At 32.7% G+C, this 6,000-nt stretch overlaps 1 protein-coding gene across 1 annotated transcript in view; it reads left to right on the top strand.

Moving 5' to 3' along the window:
* Positions 1 to 4,671: 4,671 nt before the first annotated feature.
* Positions 4,672 to 6,000, top strand: part of Dop1R1 (Dopamine 1-like receptor 1) — a 34,995-nt gene continuing 33,666 nt past the window's right edge. Inside the window, exon 1 of the mRNA XM_088274422.1 lies at positions 4,672 to 4,751. The gene's annotated coding sequence lies outside the window, so the exon portion shown is untranslated. The remainder of the gene's footprint in view (positions 4,752 to 6,000) is intronic.

Raw genomic sequence — 6,000 nt, 5'->3', positions numbered from 1 at the left:
GAACTCGCTCTTCCAACATGATTTCTCTAAAAACGTTTTCTTTCTCTTCCCCGTCGCACAACATCTTCAACATGGCAGATTTATCTTATTTCAGAGTTTCTTACTCTGTCGCGAAGTGTTATGCCTGCAATGGGTCTTAGAGTCTTCATTTCGGATGTTCTAAGGCTTTTCGTTCTCGCGGTGTCGGCTCTTGTTTCTGTGCCGTCATAATCGGTCTTACGCAGGTTTTATAAATTCTCACCCTTATTATGTAAGTAGTACAATAAAAAAATAAACTGTCGGACCCTGCCAGCTCAAGTGCTGGCCTCTTCCGAGAGTCGACCTCTACGACAATCATTTGTGTTGCGTTCGGCCATCAATACTCGAGCAATCCTTGCTCGGAACACCATAGGAGACTTGTATCTTTTACCTTGCTGATTGCAATGCCTTTTACTACGGCAGGACACAGCATGTCCATATATGATTTACTGGTCATTGACCATATTTTTTAAAAGGTACTTAATTAATGCGCAAATTTTATTTTTTTTTGTTCTAAGCAACAATTGAATCTAAACGAGAACTCGAATGATAAAATCTCAGTAATATACATAGATATTTTATTTTTTGTTTCGGTATTCACTTGGTAAGACATGATGGAATTGTAAATGAAAACACTTGTTTTTTAAGACTTTTTTAATGATAAGCTTTGGAAACTTCAGATGCTTCCATCTTCATGTTGATATACAAACAAATGTTTATACTTAGATCCGAAGATGAAAGCATCTGTCGCTACCAAAACTAGTCGTTAAAATAAATATTATACAAGTAGTAAAAAATATGTGTTTTCATTAACAATATAAATATTTGTAGCTCTGATAAATTTTTTATTAATAGCTCAAAAGTTAAGTTAAAACGTTGCTTAAAATTATTCATACATTGTACTTTCATTAAATATCATCACAAAGCTAAACGCAAAGCTTAATTTATAATTAAAAATGACGTAATCACTTTTTATTATTGAAGCCGTTATCCTTACTGCATTGATTAATCCTTTACAGACAACACACTGAACACGTAATCACTTCCGCATCCCTAATCTCCCTCATTTACAACCCCGATGACGTCACTCGATTTGCTTTGAATAAGGAAAGTCGTTAGTCTCAAAGGGTTGTTTACGGCTGATTAAAAGTGCGGCGAAGCCTCAAGGTTTTCGGAGACCTTTTGGTCAGGAGGAATTTAGAGCAGAATTGAAGAAATACGAAGATCCTTTTCATTCCATCCAAAGATCAATTTTCAATGGATTTACGTTATAAATAATAAAACACTCTCCTTATCATTCATCGTTCTCTTTGTGTAATACTACTTTACACAAAGTGAATGATGAATGATAAGGAGAGTGTTATATGACTATGCCACGAAGTTAACAATCCTTTTAATGTGCAAAATTATAAATATTATATACTTTTTTGACATTTTCATAAAGATGAAGAAGAATATGGAAGTCTGGGTACCAATTCTACCTATTATTGACAACCACACTACTCAAACTCTTGGAAGTTCTAAATATATGAACCAATTTCGAACAATTGTTCTTGAATCACTAGAACTTCATTAGAGACATGTATTGGTGAGATGGATTTGATTTACATTATAAATATTAAAACACTGTCCGTATCATTCATCGTTCACTTTGCGTAATACCACTTTACACAAAGTGAACGATGAATGATAAGGAGAGTGTTATATTACCATACAACAAAGTTAACAATTCGGGAAAGATATTGCATACATTAAAAAAATAAAAGTCTGTTTCAAAATATTACTTACTAAATGTATAAATTAGTAAAAAGTTTACTCAAATCAATCATAGATACTGCCGTGAACTAATACATAAAACGACTCGTGAATTGTATGATATGTTTAGTGTTAAAGTAAAGTCTTTATAACGCTGTTAAGCGAAATGAAAAAAAAATAAAGTAATGACAAGTATTAATCAGTCTTGATAAAGAAGCGGTTAGCTTCGAAACCGGTAGACATTCTAATTAAGTTAAAATAAAATATTTATAGTGATTTTAAAACAAAGTTACATTTTAATTATAAAATGGAAAAGTTAGTGCACTACAAAGTAATACAAAGTTAGTGCTTCAAATAAAAAATATATTATGACAATTAATTAAAGAATCAGGCATAGTTTTAATCCATTCAATGATTATAAAACAGGTATTCATATATTTGTCCGCATATATATTTCTCAGCCTCTGCAGTGTAATAGTCAGCACACTCGACTATCATTCTGGAGGTCCCGGGTTCGATTCCCAGGGGAGGTCAAATAAATAAAAGTGATTTATTCAATATTACCCTGGACTGGTACCTGAAGCGGAGGCCTGATCACCTTTCCTTCATATGTAAACGATCAAGATAACACTACGTTTATATGAAACATTGCTCTATGCACCACTGGGGTGCGGATAACGGTTTTTATTATTATTATTATTAATATTCAAATATATTTTTAATTGTGAAATATGCGGAAAATATCCCTCTATTTATAAATTAAAGTCAAACCAAATGAAGCTATTCGATCGAATTTCGTGAATGGATTTTGAAGGATCATGTGGTATTAATGGGGTCCAGATCGGGTCAGGGGATGTCAGGCTTCCTTGGACTTAGGATAAGCTTGGCAGATTGTAAATTGAACTGTAATATATCATCAAATCTAGATCTTTGGCTTAATTACTTACTCACGTTAATCACGTAAATGTATCAAGTGTTAGTTATTCATACGTACATATGGCTCACTCCTTTCAACAATGTCATAAATCAAAAATCGTAAATTTTCAGTTGTGCATGTTTTCGAAATGCCCAGAAAATGTACTTTATCCCAGCAAAAGAGGCATATTTTCAAGATAAAATTTACCCACTACAGGGCAAAAAGTGTTTTTTTTTTTTTGCATTTTGAAGAAAATATATTGTTTAATTATTTTTAAATATACTAAATATTTCTCAAATGGAGAAAAAACCTTCAGGTTTAAACTAAAATTATCTGTTGCACACTAAAAAGTTCAATAAGTGGCTTAATATTTATTTTTAATATATTGTATTATATTTTTAAACTTAAAAAACATTCTCCTGAAAAATCAAGTTATGTATTTATGACGTTCTTGAAAGGAGTGAGCGATTTACGGGTATAATATTAATTATGTTTTGACATCTCAATATAAAAGAAGGAGAATACGGATGTCTAGGTATTTACAGCTCTTGCGACCCGTCATATGCCGATTTAAGTTATCACTCAAACCAGCTACGTGTCACATTAACTATTCTACTCATAATTGAAAATCCTCTAATTTTTTTTGGAGTTCATAAACATACTTGCATCTTTCTGTCATATTTTATTTTTATACAACTTAAATCATAATGTTCATCTAAAAAGTCAATTTTTATAAAATGAAGTAACTTTGTTATAACCACTTTTTTATTAATACAATTTAACCTACCGGTTTTAAAAAGAACCTTGTCATCATCAGGGTTTATATTAATTGAAAAACATTACATAACATAAATGTACATTTAGGATTTTTACGGAGTGTGTCGAAGTTTTTTGGTGAGAGTATTTTAACGTTTTTAATGTTTTTGAATTAATATAAACCCTGATGATGACAAGGTTTTTGTTGAAACTGGTAGGTTAAATTGTTTTAGTAAAAAAGTAGTTTTAACAAAGTGATTTTATTTTATTAAGTTTATGTCCGCCTCTGTTGTGTAATGGTCAGCACGCTCGGCTACCGTTCTGGAGGTCCCGGGTTCGATTCCCAGGGGGGTCAAATAAATACAAGTGATTTTTCCACTGTAATATTTATTCAATATTACCCTGGACTGGTACCTGAAGCGGAGGGCTGATCACCTTTCCTTCGTGTGTAAACGATCAAGATAACACTGTGTTCATATGAAGCAGTGCCCTATGCACCATTGGGGTGCGGATAAGGGTTTAATTATTATTTATAAAATGTACCACAAACTGTCTGCGGAAAACATTAAAGAAATAAAAAGTTAATGCCTTATCTTGTTTGACAATACATTCTAAGTATATTTTGACTTGAAGTTGTGTGATTTTTTCGTTATTATTTTTTGTTTGTATTTTTCTATCATTCTTATTTACCATTTTCTTTCCCACATGGCAGCAATATCCTACAGCCTGACATTTTTTAAACACGTCATATGTATATTTTAAATTTATTCTTCTCCTATACCCAAGAACTAGATACGTAGATCAACTTTGCATCAAATGATTTTAATTTTTGTAAGCATTATTTTTTCTTAAATGTAAATGTATCGGGTTGTGGTCCCGTGGTTAGTGTCGCAGACTCTGAAGTCAGAGTCTCTCGGTTCGAACTCACTCTACCACAATTCGATACCTATTTCTAATAATGAGCTGCCTAGGCCCACAGAAATAGTATGAAATTGAAATATTTGTGTAAATAATAAAAATACAAATATTTCTCCTTTCATTTAAAAAAAATATATATATTTATTTTAAGTTGTTATTTGTTTTTTTTTACTTCTTTTCCCAATTTAAAACGAGAGAATGGAAAAGATATATGGTGATCAGAAGAAAAGAGTTTGCCTGGACAGGTTTCCACCCATTATACCCTTTTTTACATGCTTTAGTTTTTTATACTTTTTATTTCAGGAGCTGTGGATAGCTAATGCTACTTCCGGCGGATTCAAAGAAGAGGAACCGGATGCCGTTACACTACTCTCAGTTCTACTAGTTGGTAAGTTGTATTATTATTTTTAGTTTTATTAGATTTGGCGTTTAATTTGTAGAACTCCACATAAATTTATATCTTGAATATTTAAATCTTATTTATTTAAATATTTATTTATTAAAAACATTATTTTTTTTTTTACAAAAATGTTAATAAAATTAGTGGTTATATACTAATTTTATGAACATTTTTGTAAAAAAAAATTATAATAAGTAAAAATGACTAACCACAAAGTAAATGCTTTAAATAATAAAATCTTTATCCGCACCCAATGGTGCATAGGGCACTGCGTCATATAAACGCAGTGTAATCTTGATATTTTACACAAGAAGGAATGGTGATCAGCCCTCCGCTTCATGTATCACTCCAGGGTAATATTAAATAAATATGACAGTGAAAAAATCACTTATATTTATTTTACCCCCCTTGGGAATCGAACCCGGGACCTCCAGAACGGTAGCCGAGCGTGCTGACCATCACACTAGGGAGGCGGACAAAAATGCTTTAAATATGAATAATATTGAGAATATGACTTTTTTTTATTTATGAAATTGAAAGTCAACATGACTCGGAACAATCGGCGAGTGTGAACGTAGAGATGAATGAGTGTGCGAGAGGCGATGATTGTTTTGTAAAGACAGATTGGCGTAGCGTTCAATTTTCTCTGCCCATCCCTGCGGGGAAGCGGCGTGATGGTTAGTTGGTTAATTTTAAAATTCTGAGAATTAATGGCACGCCCTTAGAAATATCCGTTCCACGGGAATATGTTAGAGAGTGATGATGTCGACCGAGTCGACGTCACAGTTAAACATGAAATAAGGGGTTATTGTTTAGAACAAATGGCTCCAGAGGGTTCAGTCTATCCGGAATAAGTTCTCAATTTGGGCTGTTTTAACACCGTTTGAACAAATTAATTCGCGCGTGCTCTTTTATGACGCGAAAAGTCGTCATGAAGACTCCACGAACCTCAAAATCTGCCCTGCCGTTCGCTAAGTAGGCGCAGATGGTAATTAACCTAGCCGGCTCAAACAGGGGTATTGAGATCCCCCATTTTTTTAAATGATAAAAAAATACAAATTCAAACATAACATCTAAATAAATTAATTTTATTGTTTATGTAATCATACTCTCCGTCCTGAGGTCTTTCATCCTGCGCTTCATTCGAGCTAGCCGTAGCACTCGTACGCCCGAAATCATATTATAACAATAATGGCAATTTTCTTTTGAAAAAAGCCAAATCATTAAGATAAGTCTT

Source organism: Brachycentrus maculatus, unplaced genomic scaffold, assembly GCF_059751285.1.
Source record: "Brachycentrus maculatus isolate JH-2025_06_01 unplaced genomic scaffold, ASM5975128v1 h1tg000668l, whole genome shotgun sequence".
NCBI lineage: Eukaryota > Metazoa > Arthropoda > Insecta > Trichoptera > Brachycentridae > Brachycentrus > Brachycentrus maculatus.
Note: the sequence above shows the minus strand (reverse complement) of the source record. Positions and strands in the feature narration are given on the sequence as shown.